A 14,023-nucleotide genomic window follows, 5' to 3' on the forward strand; every position below is an offset into this window, starting at 1 on the left:
GTTCAGCAGTTCAGCTGGTGTAAGGACAGGTTTTAGTTATAGGGTGCTACTGGTTGTATCAGGAGGGAAAATGGGTCAAAGGTGAGGTTTCTTTCATAGAGCGAGCTTTTCTCCGAGAATGAGCCAAACAACCCTCTGTTTTCTTTGAATGCTTATAAACTAGACCCAAGTATCTTTCTGGTGGAGAAGAATTTTAAAGATTGAACTATGGGTTAGTACTTTTTTGAAGCCTTCATTCAGTGTATTTAAACATGCTTGTCAATGGGCAGCCCTAACTTCGATGTCTGACCTGTGCGCATCAATTTTTGCCCGTTGAGAAAAGGAAAGTTTTCAACCATACAGCTTATTGAATATTGTACAAAAGCAACTGCAAAATAAGCAAATATATGCCGTAGATGGTAAAAAAATATCAGAAACCGTATACAAATGTCATCGAATACCAAAGTAAATTGTAAGGTCAAAGAAGGAGTGTCAAAAGAGCAAAAATGAAGAACTGTTCAGCCTTCACACTACCAAAAATGCTTTTTCTTGTTTATCTTGTTTGGCTTCCTCACAGAAAATTTGTCTTCCAGGAAGAAAATTATTCTCTCCAAGATATGTTAGAAAAATGTGCTTGTCCATGGGGCAAGCAAATTTTTTCTTGTTGAGTTTTTGAGAAAATTTGAGGTTTGTTTTCTTGTATTTCTCAAAATGCCTTTTCTTGTTTATCTTGTTTTGCTTCCTCACAGAAAATTTGTCTTCCAGGAAGAAAATTATTGTCTCCAAGAAATGTTAGAAAAATGTGCTTGTCCATGGGGCAAGCAAATTTTTTCTTGTTGAGTTTTTGAGAAAATTTGAGATTTGTTTTCTTGTATTTCTCAAAATGCCTTTTCTTGTTTATCTTGTTTTGCTTCCTCACAGAAAATTTATCTTCCTGGAAGGAAAAAATTCTTGCATTTCTTAAGAGTTGAATCTGGTTAGAAAAAAGCAAGAATTTCTAGAATTATTTTCTTCTATTCATGTCCCTCAGATCACGGCATAGTTTCGAGTCATATGAGACTTCTTGGAACCAGAGATAAATCATTTTTGGTAGTGCAAATCCTGACTACTTAGATTTCATAACGAAGGCAACTTCTTTTAGGGGGACAAACTTTTTTTATTTGCATGCTTGCATCAATTTTGGGTTCACGGAGGATGTCATCCATATAATCAAGTCCACATGGCCTATTTCTTCACATGAGGACGTATATCTTAGCTACCACATCAAAGAAACTGGAAAATTCATGTTCCTCAGATCACGGCATAGTTTCGAGTCATATGAGACTTCTTGGAACCAGAGATAACCAGGATCTAATTCGTCCCCTCAGATTACCATCTTGTTCTGCAGACCGACTCCTTTGCCAATTCCTGACCTCATGCATAAAATAATCACCATACTTTCATGTATGTTGCTACCAGAGGTGGGTACTGGTACATCGTGTCAGTACAAAACTGTTGTTTTCTTGTTGCACCAGTTAAGAATAAACGGACCTAAAAAAAATCAGCTGACCGGATGTTGGACTGATTAGAAAATGAACGGATTACTGAACGGCAGATTTTCACGTATATTGGGGCTTACCAGCCCAAGAAAAGTAAATGAGTAAATTTGGGGCATGTGAAAAGTTGATTTGGGCAAGTAATCATTTTCATGTAAATGCCTGATAGGACAAGTGAATTTTAGAAAACTTGTGAAACCCTCATCGGCAGTGTAAAAAACGTTGGTAGCTTGTTAATGAGTGAGTCCACTCTACTTTACACTACACAATCCCCTTCATTAATCTGCCTAACTACTCTGACCCAAAATGACAGCACCTTTTACGAAAGAGATGTAGATTCTGAAGTACTTGTGGCATAATAGCATGCAGCTTACCACTCCAACAATTGACACTGTGATACAGAAGCCATTAGAACGAGAAGAGGACTTTCAAAGACATGAAATTACCCATTTGTAGGGTCAGCTGCAATTAGGCCTAGGGAAAATAATGTTGTTTCCTGTTTCCCAACATTCCCGAGAGAAAGCTGATGACCCTAGCCTTTCTACCCTTTTTTGGGGTGGGCAGCGGAGTCACATAGTTTTCAGTTTTTATTCTGCCTGCTTCCTATTCATGTAAAAAGAACCTGCTCTTCCTACCTAATGAAGGATAAATGTATCCACAGATCTGTAACCATTTTTTTGTTTATTTATTTATTGGTTTGGCTGCACCGAACACACAGCCAGGGCTGCCCAACTAGCCTATGGCTATTACAAAGGGCTAGCCCTGCTGACAAACACATAAACAATACAAATTTAAAAAAAGAACATTTGTATGTACATGGTGTAGGATAACTTACATTTCATCTAAAATGGAGTATATAACATCATATCATCGACAACAATATTTGCAATGAGAGGTCAGGGTCTGTATATACACGTGTATGGCTATGCGTAAGGGTCGCCTAGGCATTCCCACAGTTTTCTTTTGAAGGAAGCAGTAGAGGTGGCTGTGCGAGTAGCAGTAGGGAGAGTGTTCCAGAGTGCTGTTGCTCTGTAGATGAATGTTCTCTGGCCTCTGGTGGACTTAGTGAGTAACCATTATGCACAAAATTAAAGTCTGGCATTGAAATTTCAGTTTAGCTTAAATTGTTAAACTGTACTGTATCACACCAGTTTTGGGCCAAAGTCTGAGACAAGAAAATTTAAAAAAAAAGATAATCCCTACCTACGGACCCTTTTTTTCAGGACTGAGACAGGAAACACATTATTTTTTCCTAGGCCTAAGATCATACATAACAATAATGGTTTCAGTACCATGGTAAGTACCAGCTCCCATATTTGGTGACTTTACTATTTTTGAGGCCACTCCAATACAAGTTGTTGGTTCTCTGATATCAAAAGTATAACGCTGAACAGGAAAATCAAAATGAAAGCAAATTCTGAGTCTGCAATAAAGTTAACTGCCTTTTCTCAAGTTTACTGTCTTATATCTTGTACATAGTATCTGCTTATTCAACAAAGTGTTATCTTTACTGATCTATGTACCCAAACCCTAAACTTTTTACACAGCTCTCTTTCTCCCTCTCTCTCCTCTCAACCACTCCAGAGAGAGGGAGGGAGGTAGAGGAGAGGAGAGGAGAAAGGGGGAGAAAGAGAGAAAGAGAGAGAGAGAGGGAAAGAGAGAGAGAGAGAGAGAGAGAGAGAGAGAGAGAGAGAGAGAGGGAGAGAGAGAGAGAGAGAGAGAGAGAGAGAGAGAGGGAAAGAGACAGAGAGAGCAGTTTGTTCTTACTAAAAGACAGCGTACAAAAACAGAAGTTAGAAAGTATGGACAAATGTTTCTTTACCAGTCTCTACCTCTGTCTCCTCATCTTTCTTAGAGATGGAGAAAATAGAGAGAAGCTTTTTTCTTGCTAAAGGACAATGTAGACAGAAGCGTGTAGATAAAAATCAATTTCATGCATCAACGTAGGATTTGTTGTTTTTTCATCAATTTCTCCCTCTATCTTTCTCAGAGAGGGAAAAAAGAGAGATTAAGTCTTCTTCCTCACTAAAAGACATTCCAAGAAACAGGGTAGGATTTGTCCGTCAGTCGTAGCAACAATTAATCTACAGTGGAATCAGGTCAGCCCCAGGTGTGAGGGTTACAGTTATTGCTCTTTTCCCTGACAGTTCCGAGTTGAGTGATGGCCGGCTCTGCTCCAACTGGGTCACTCCGAGCCTCGGAATTCATCAGGCTGATCAAGCGCTACAGCTGCTCGTTTGTTTCTTAATCAGGTTTTAGACCGGCGGCGGCACGAAAAGGGTTTGACGGGGTACGATATGTAAGAAACTTCGTTCTTAATCAGGTATAAGGCTGTCGGCTGCGAAGAAAGGTCTGAAGCTGATTGTGTGTTAACGAAAAGTGTCTGACGGGGTACAACATGTAAGAAACGGCAGTACGATTTAGCCATAGCAGGTCACTCGGTAATCTCAAGCTGATTGTGTGTTAACGAAAGAGCTTGACAGGTACGACATTTAAGTCAGTCTTTTTTAGTCAGGTATAAGACTGTTGGCGGCACGAAAAAGGTTTGACAGGGTACAATAATGTAAAATACTTCTTTCTTAATCAGATATAAGACCGTCAGCATCACAAAAAGGGTTTGACGGGGTATGAAACATCGGCACACTTTAGCCATAGCAGGTCACTTGTTAATCTCAAGCTGATTGTGTGTTAACAAAAATGGTTTAACAGAGTACGACGCCAAAGAAATGTCGGCACACTTTAGCCATACCAGGTCACTTGTTAATCTGAGGCTGATTGCGTGTTAAAGAAAAGGGTTTGACCGAGCATGAAATGTAAGAAACTCCTTTCTAATCAGGTATAAGACTGTCAGCGGCACGAAAAAGCTTGATGGGTACGACACATAAGAAACGTATTTTCTTAATGAGGTCTTAGACCGTCGGCAGCACAAAAAAGGTTTGACAGAAATGACATGTAAGAAATGTCGGTATACTTTAGCCATAGCAGGTCAGTCGGTAATCTCAAGCTGATTGTGTGTTAACGAAAAGGCTTTGACGGGTACGAAATGTCCGTATACTTAAGCAATAGGAGGTCTCTTGGTAATATCAAGAGATTGTGTTAAGGAAAGATCTGTCCTACTTGGTACTGCCTACCATATGCATACTAATGAAATTCATTAGATATATGGTAATTCAAAGCTGACTGACTTAAGGAAAAATCTTACACTGTATTAGGAAGCTGATTGTTTTAGGCCACACAAATTGAACTTGCTGGTTCTCCTATTAGAAAAAAAGCTGAAGTAGTATGTCAATATGAAAGCATGTCTAGCAGGACAATCTGTGCCGTAGCACACCAAGTTTTACGCAGTATCCATTATTCTTTTTAAGCCGTACTAGTGTATCCATGAAAAAGACTAAAAGATCCAAATTTGGAATGTCAAAGTCAATGAAATTTCAATTCTAAGTGTAAATTGTATGCATGAAAAACAATGAATGTGTTGGACACCCATTCTTCTTGCTTCACAACCAGTTGTAAGTGATTCTTATCCAAATTAATTCCAGGACACTTTTACGAGCACTTTTACAAGGAATACAACAACAGACACATGTCTTCTTGAGGCATTAGCTATCTGACATGCTGAAATACATTGTAGACATAACCAGTAATTTACAACATTGTGGATGACGTACAAGAAGAAAGGCATGTCTCTGCTTGTATCATTCCTGATTGTTCCATCCGCATGAAAAATGCATGTTGCATATGTTAGGTACAACCTGATCAATCTTATAAGGCTGAACTGCCCACTTCCATTGACATATCTATCAATCAAAATCTAACATGTCACGTCCTAAGAAGTGAACCCCCAATTCAATTGTCTACCTACTGGAAATGACGTCTTTCAGAAACCTTGAGAGCAGACGTGTTAGCTTATTAGCTTCGGAAGGAGAGCTGATTTTGTACAGCCAGTTGATCGTCATTTTTATCAAGTTTCTACAGCCAAATCTGGTCTAACTTAACAGAGGCAGTTAGCATTGTTTACATGAAGATAGGATACTCCACCAAACAGACTCTTTTGTAGTAAAATGGACCAATGTTTTGAGTATTGCCCATTCACAAACTGTTACGTCCAGGTTCAGATCCGGACCTGGACCTGATCCTCTGGACCTGGACCATACCTGGACCTGAATTTTCTGTACCGGGACCCACACCTAGACAACACCAAAATAGAGAAAAATATATCTGTGAATGATTTCCTTAAGCAAGAGTTAATCTTGTTAAGACACTGGCTATCAGTTAGCATCAAATCTGGACCCCTTCTTCTACAGGTGAAACGTTGCCTCCCTGTATCTTTTCTATTGGCACTTACATAGCCATTTGCTCTGATGATCTCAAACTAATTTCAGCATAATACTAGGTTTTTCTCTTGTCTTAGCTCACAATATTTAACTGTTCAATCACAAGTCCTTCTAAAGCAATTTCCTCAGACTAAAAACTATGGAACTCTCTTGATGACAACTGTTTCCCTTCGGTATACAAAATTCAAGCCTTTAAAACCAATGCTCAATGATATCTCCAAGCATAATAATATTCACCAACCATCAACTTAGTTCATTGCTTAGTAGTGGTGAAATGGCCTTGCATTGAACAAACTTGTTTAAAAAAGAAAAATCGATCTTACCTTGATTGAAGCATACCAACAAAGAACAATAGTATGCCAAGGGATCTAGGACAAATAGTTGAAGTGTTTTGCTCCTACAATCATTACATTTATATACTACAGTTCCATCTTACATAATCCACAAAGCCTGTTCCAAGAAATGACCAAAGAAAGACATTACCAAACTCTCTTCTCTTCCAGAAAAACACTTAAGGATTCCCAACTGTAGTTGTCCTTCCCAAAGCTTAAACCTGAGTGTGTCTAACACCAACACATTCTGTCCCACCACACTGGCATTTAACAGGAGTCAAGCAACACCCACTGGGTAGAGATACATTTGTGGTGTTCGATAAAGCTCCCCCTGTCACGCCCACTGGTACTGCACCCACCCACACATGGCCTTCCCACAAAGTAGCTGCTCACGTCTTACAAGGTTGACTTTAGAAGCAACTCTCAATCAAGAAGGAAATCATCAACTTTACCTGTAACTATGTAGGCAAAATGTCTTTCACTCCATATTTGAAAAGCCCCCTCCCCCTTGTGACTCTCACTGGCACTGCACCCACAAACAAATAGCCTTTCCACAAAGTAGCTTCTCACTTCTTGCAAGGTTGACTAAGCATCATAAGCAACTCTCAATCAAGATTGAAGAAGAAATCATCAACTATACTTTTAATTATGTACTAGCTATAGGCAGAATGTCTTCCATCCCATTTTTGAAAAGCCCCCTCCCCTAGTACACCTCCCACTCGCAACTCACCCACCCACAAATGAGCTTTCTACATTGTGTATATGTAGATGCTTAATTCTGATAAGTAACTCTCAATCAAGAAGAAGAGAACATCAACCTTACATGTAACTATGTAGGAAAAATGTCTTACACCCAAACTTTGGAAAGCCCCCGCCCACTTTGACTTGTACATGTATGCCTCTCACTAGCAATACACCAACCCACCAATATCCACATTGTGTATATAGTAGGTGCTCAGTTTTGACAAGGTGGACTAAGTGACTCTCAATCAAGGAGAAGACATCATCAACCTTTGAAGCGAAATGTAGGCAAAATGTCTTCCACTCCCACCAGGGTATATCTTGACAAGCATCACAGAAGAAATGACATTTGTGCAAAGTGTACGCTCATCACATCTTTTCTTACAAGTTTGACTAAGAGACTCTCCATCAAAGATCAAATCATCAACCTACAATATTAATGTAGGAAATATATTTCCTATTGTTGATGAAGTTGGGACATCCAGGTAATAAGATACGCAAGATATTACCACTACTACTACTACTACTACTACTACTACTACATGTGTACTACTACTGTCAGTCAATCTACACAGACTATGACCCTTTGCAAAGGAACTAGATGACAAGATACTAGTCAGTTACTACAAGAATGGATAGAATTTAGAAATGGTTAGACGTTTTAGACAGCATCCACTATGACTGTAAACTGAGTAAATGAGTAACTCATTATTACCTTGCACATATCTTCCATCCTATCAAAATTTTCTTGGACAGGCATTAAGCTAAATCCTCTACTCCCATCAAAATCTTATTTGACAAGCCTTACAGAAGAAAAGGCAGCTACAAGTACATTAAACATGTTAACATCCCGCCCACAAGAAACCCATTATATCATCCTACACATTTAAGTACTAGTAACCCATTATATCATCCTGTATAGAACGAAATAGACCCCAGTGGGTGGGGGGGTGAAGATCGCATAGTATTCCGTCAAAACTTCCAGCCGAGAACTTACTTCCCTCTGACCCTCTGGAGACCTAAAGATGCGGGGACCTTTTCCATCCACCCACCACCTGTCATCATCAGCATCACTCTAGAGTAGATAACTGTGGAGGAGACTTTGACAGCTGATGGAAATGGAGTGAAGATAACGTTGGGAAGTGGAAAATCATGTTCGACAGTGGGCTGCAGCCACCCCCTCCCCTCTCTAGGGATTACAGCATGTAATACATGACAACTAGGGCTCCGGTACAAAACCGTTTTTTCTTATTGGACCGGTCCAGAAAAACTGGACCTGAAAAAATTAGGTGGACCGGATGTTGGACCGATTAGAAAATTAACAGATTATTCTATCAGGCATTCACACGTTTTGGCGCTTGCAGGTGGAAGAAAATAACAAGAGTGAAGTAGAGTAGAGTTCATAGTAATTTCTAACAAGTTTTACAGCCAATCGTACAGGTGCAGTTAGCATTGTGGGATTTTGAAACGCCAGTGTAAGTCTAATACTCCACCAAACAGATTTCTTTGTAGTGAAATGGACCATTGGTATGAGTCATAATGAAGCAGGTCCAGGTTCAGGTCCGGACCTGGACCTGATCCTCTGGACCTGAACCGGACCTGAATTTTCTGTACCGGTACCAACCCCTAGTGACAACTCATCAGGCCAGCAATACCACCTGCATATGCAGGCTAGGCCATGTACACCAATTTATTTTTTGTGTTCTCAGATTTAAAAAAAAGATGGGAATATCAGCGTGAAAAAAAACAGTCTAAGAGAAAAGTCTCACACAGTCTCAGTGAGTGAACGGAGTTAAGTGGAAATTTTCACCCCAATGTTTAATGGATTTTTAGCTCTTGCTAAAATTTAAAGATAAAAATGTTTGAGTACCAAAAAATTGCACCAAGAAAAGTTCTACCTGAACAAGGTTTAGAGATGAAAAGGGACAAAGAAGCAGTTCAGGTTTAAAACTTACTAGGCTATTTTCAGTTTTTTAAGTGCGTACTTTATTCGAGATAATACAGTAAACAGTATTAAAAATATGAAAACAACAAAAAGTGAGAACATGACAAAAGGGATTTAAAAGCCAGCCCTTCTACATAAACTCTTCTAAATCTCCTCATCTCTGGCTGACGTAATTTTTTTCAGTAATTGAAAGTAAGTGGTCCTCCACACTTAGAAAATAAAGTGACCCCCACAACCACCTATCCACTAATAAGTACTGTAGATATATGATAGAGGGAGCACTTCATAACTGACGTCATTTGCAATAACCCATTTGGAACATCAGTACAGGGATCTTCACCTGTCCAGTGCTCCAAATACCCACTTGCACACTTTTGTGCAAAATTTTGGGACAATCTCCATTTAGAAGACTGAGATAGTCTGGCAAATTTGGCCATGTCTTCAGGAAGATCACATTATGTTCTTAAAACTTCCAGGAAAATTACAACATTTTCTTGGAAATTTCTGGAAAACCACATCCCAAATTCCTGGAACAATCTTCTCTAAGCTGTTCCCCCCAGAAAAATGACATCTTTTCCTTAACATTTCTTAAAACCACATCCCAAATTCTTGGAACAATCTCCTCCTAGGCTGTTCCCCCTAGAAAAATTTCACCATTTCCTCAGAATTTCTTAAAACCAGGCCTGAAATCTTTGAAAGCATCTCTATTTAGACCACAAAGTTGAAAGTCTTAAGGGTTTGGTAGTGCCTGGAGGTGTTTATGATCAGTAACTAAATTTCCTTAAAACCTGTTCTCAAAATCTTGGAACAATCTTCATTATTTTACTCTGGGAAGATTTGACAATGTCTTCGGAAAACTTCCACAATTTTCTTAAAACTCACAAAAAACATTGATAACATTTTCTTAAAAATTTCAAATCTTCCAAAGCATCTCCATTTAGACTATACTGAGTCTTGAAGGGTCTGACAGCCCCTCGAGGTGTTCAGCACCTAACCTTTGCGCGGATCAGCCCAGCTCAGTGCCCAGCCCACGACCGCTTCCTGTGCGGGGGTACAACAAGTGTTATCTCCGCCAACAACCTGCCAACGGTCGTCAGGAGAGACGGCGGGGGATTCCGAACCACCATTAGGGTTTCAGCATGGCCATTTATCACCACCTACTTATAAATAAAGCCTGGTGGACGGGGGAGTCTCTATGTGTCCATGTCCTTTTTTTTTTACAATTTTTTTTACAAATCAGGTTTGTAGGGCCTGATGTTGCAATCATGAAGATGAAGAGCGGTCCATAGCGATAACTGTACTAGTAGTAGCAGCATCTCTTCTCCCTAAGTCAGGAACATCAAGCTTAGGCAAGCTTGACTTCACTGACTCAATAGGCGAAGCAGGGGTTACGAGGCTGCTCGGGAAAATCCCTACCCCATTTGGAACATGTACAATTACAACATTTAAACATTTTTTCTTACAATTTCAACATTTTCTTAAAATTTCTCCAAAACCTGGCGACGGTTGTCAGGAAAGACGGCGGGGGATTCCGCGCCACCATTAGGGTTTCAGCATGGCCATTTATCACCACCTACTTATAAATAAAGCCTGGTGGACGGGGGAGTCTCTATGTGTCCATGTCCTTTTTTTTTTACAATTTTTTTTACAAATCAGGTTTGTAGGGCCTGATGTTGCAATCATGAAGATGAAGAGCGGTCCATAGCGATAACTGTACTAGTAGCAGCATCTCTTAAACATCAAGCTTAGGCAAGCTTGACTTCACTGACTCAATAGGCGAAGCAGGGGTTACGAGGCTGCTCGGGAAAATCCCTACCCCATTTGGAACATGTACAATTACAACATTTAAACATTTTTTCTTACAATTTCAACATTATCTTAAAATTTCTTGAAAACCTGCCAACGGACGTCAGGAGAGACGGCGGGGGATTCCGAACCACCATTAGGGCTTCAGCATACCCATAAATCACCTCCTACTTATAAATAAAGCCTGGTGGCCGGGGGAGTCTCTACGTGTCCAGATGGGAAGACAGACTTTTCTGTGGAGAACGGAGTACTAGTCTAGTACTTTCTTTGTACTTCTAAGGCCTAGGAAAAAAATGTTGTGTTTCCTGTGTCAGATCTGAAAAAAACTACAGTTGTTAGCTAAGGAAATTATCTTTTTTAGACTCTGGCCCAAACTCTAGTGATGCAATGTAGTTTAACAAAGTGATAGTTTTTTACTTCAATATACTATAGAGTCTCAGGAGTCTCAGGAGTCAGAAGGAACATGTACTCTGCCAGGGCTCACCCCCCCCCCCCCCCAAAAAAGGGCTAGGGTCGGAAGGTCCCTCTATGGTCCCTCTATTTTTTCCCTAGGCCTAAGTTATAGCTGGTGGGAAGCTGCACATAATGGGGAAACATTTCCGAGAAGCCATCTCTAAAACCTGGGGGCGAAGAAATGTGAAAGCCCCATCTAGGAGAAAATAATGTGCACATGATGTATCCTTTGTACACATGGAAAAGCCATCAACTCATTTTTTTGCGAAGTATGCCCCTATCATTAAAATGAAAATTTATGACTGGTCAAAGTGGAAAAAAATTTAACTGCCTATGATTTTTGTTGTACTTTGTTACGAATCTTGTATGAGATATACTATAGAGATTTTAACAAAAAAGGAATGATTTTTTTTACCAAGATACCTTTAGCCCATGCCTAGCCCTTGAGAGTTTTAAAAAAAAACTCATTGGCCGTTATTCCAATAGAATTTCAGGATATACTATTCTGAATTTAAAACAGTTTGTTTCACAGGCAAGCTCTAAAATGTACTCTCATGTCCCTAATAAACGTACCGGGACGTTTATTTTTTTCAGCCTCACAATCCGCCCGGTACGTTCTTATTTTGGACGGTACGTTTATTTTTTTTTCTGAAAATTGGGGCTTTGCTAAGCCAGGACCCTCAAAGAATTGAAGTTTTTGGGGTTTCTGCCCATATTTCCGCGGTATTTTTGCTCAAAATTCACTATTTGTCGGGCGAAACAGCGCGGATTTCCCCGCGTTTTGACCCGCGTACGCGATACACTTTCGGTGATTTCGTTCCATCTCGCTATGACGCTACGAAGTAAATGTTGTTCTTGGGGGAAAATAAAACACCACACTGACGTTTTGAAATACAATTTTTACATAAATAACTTTTAGTTTTAATTTAGTAGTAGTTTACAGTCTCTGTTTACATCGTAAACCAGCACCTTGCACGAGGAATTTCCGGTCTTGTGGTTCCATGCTCTTTCGTCAGCGAGGCGGAAGAGTGATTCGTTCACACAAGGAGCTTTTATCAGCTGATAAAAGCTCCTTGGTTCACATAATAAATACTGGACGTAAAAATAACAACTATAACTTCGTTTCCCTTGTGATATGAGTTTTGACGCCGCATATTCTCCAAAACGGCAGGAATTCGTCGGTAAAAACAGCAAGTTCATAATCATTTCTAAGCTTCAAATCGCCACAAACACTTTCCTCTGTAGATGCATGTGCCATTATGCCGAGAAGGTCACGTCGAAATAAACTTTCTCTACGTAGGCTTATTTCTCCGGCAAAAATCAGCCTTAGTCTAGTTTTCACATAAAAAAGTTTCATGTAATAGATTTTAATCGTTTTTATACCGTAATCACTGTATTTCATGCTACACATGAGAATTCTTGTTGCGACATTTTACCTTGGAAAAATGGAGTCGCCCACTGACCCCTCGTGACCTTGTTTATCTGCTGCTGACGCCATCTTGGAAAATTACCGGAGACGGAGATTTCCATTTTTGGCCCGCGGAATATACGAAAATTGGGACAGCGTACATGCATTTCAAGAACCTAAAACATCAGATACATGAACGGACGGTCTATTTGTAAAATCTGTCCATATAGTCTTCCAGTTTGCACAGATATGACGATGTAGAGAAGGGTATACGTAGAGTGCAAAGAGTCTGAGACGAGAAAAAACGCCGCGTCAATTCAACACCACTTTGGTGGAAAAACTTCGCATAAAATCACATAATTTTGTATAATGTTTCTTTATTCAACGTTTCCTTCGTAAATCGTCTAATTTGAGCCTACATTTTGCTGATGTAGTGCAGAAATTGAAAAAAGTGAACCCCGCCAGTCGCGCCGCGCCGGTGACCGCGGCAGTGTTGGCATAGCGGCCGGACCGAAAATCGTCTGGCCGCGACCGCATTCGACAGGTGACCGCTATAGACTACTAAGTATTTCTTAATGATTAGGTAAAAAATCCAACGGACCGACGAAAACTGACCGAAATGGCCAAGTGGCCCCTATACTCAGGTTACTCATAAGGCAGGTTTCACTGTACCTTTTATTACATAATGGAGAAAATATCATAATTCGAACAAGATATCTGTTATAACGTTAGTTCTTCAGCTCATTACTTATACAACTGATGTGGTTCTTAGGCATAAGTAAATAAAAAGAACCTACCTGCTTATCATCTTCTTTTCTTTGGACAGAAGTAGCATGGACACAGTTAAATACTTGTCAATTTGGTAATTTTCCGGGGGGTATGTTTATTCCGGGGGGTATGTTTATTAGATATTGAGGATTTGTCCGGGGGGTATGTTTATTCCGGAAGGTATGTTTATTAGGGACATGAGAGTATGTTTTACAAAAAAGAGACTCCATTTTTATGGACTCCGTCTGCCGTCAGTGTTCACCTTTCTCAGCCGAGCATGTCTGAGTCACCATGTGTGAAGTACAAGATCAAAGCTGGCTGTTTCATTTAACGATGTACTGTCAGGCTACATAACAACAACTGCATCAAACTGTTAAAACCCAGGACCAATGCAGAAAGGAAGCGCTTCCTCTACCGAATGGCTTGCCACTGGAACACAGTTACTAAATGAACTTGTATTTTCCCTCAGCTGTGTACTGTAAATGCATTTAAGTTCGCGGGGATTTAATTTTGCGGTAACGGGAAAATGGACTTTTCGCGGTGGTTTTAATTTCGCGGTAGCACCATGCACTGTAGTCTCTTACTGTTATGGAAAAATATTCGGGGTGGTTTTAAATTCGCGGTGAAGCGGCAGCCGCAAAAACCGCGAACATTAATCCACCACGAATATTTCTGCATTTACAGTAGTTTGCAATGTACATATCATGTTATGTATGTACTAT

The 14,023-nt window shown here is 40.0% G+C and overlaps 1 protein-coding gene across 15 annotated transcripts in view; it reads right to left on the bottom strand.

The window, feature by feature from the left end:
- LOC118403815 (cAMP-regulated phosphoprotein 21-like) overlaps nucleotides 1–14,023 on the bottom strand; it is a 175,538-nt gene that overhangs the window by 79,498 nt on the left and 82,017 nt on the right. The gene's annotated exons all lie outside the window — the stretch shown is intronic.

The sequence above is a fragment of the Branchiostoma floridae genome, chromosome 16 (genome assembly GCF_000003815.2).
Source record: "Branchiostoma floridae strain S238N-H82 chromosome 16, Bfl_VNyyK, whole genome shotgun sequence".
NCBI lineage: Eukaryota > Metazoa > Chordata > Leptocardii > Amphioxiformes > Branchiostomatidae > Branchiostoma > Branchiostoma floridae.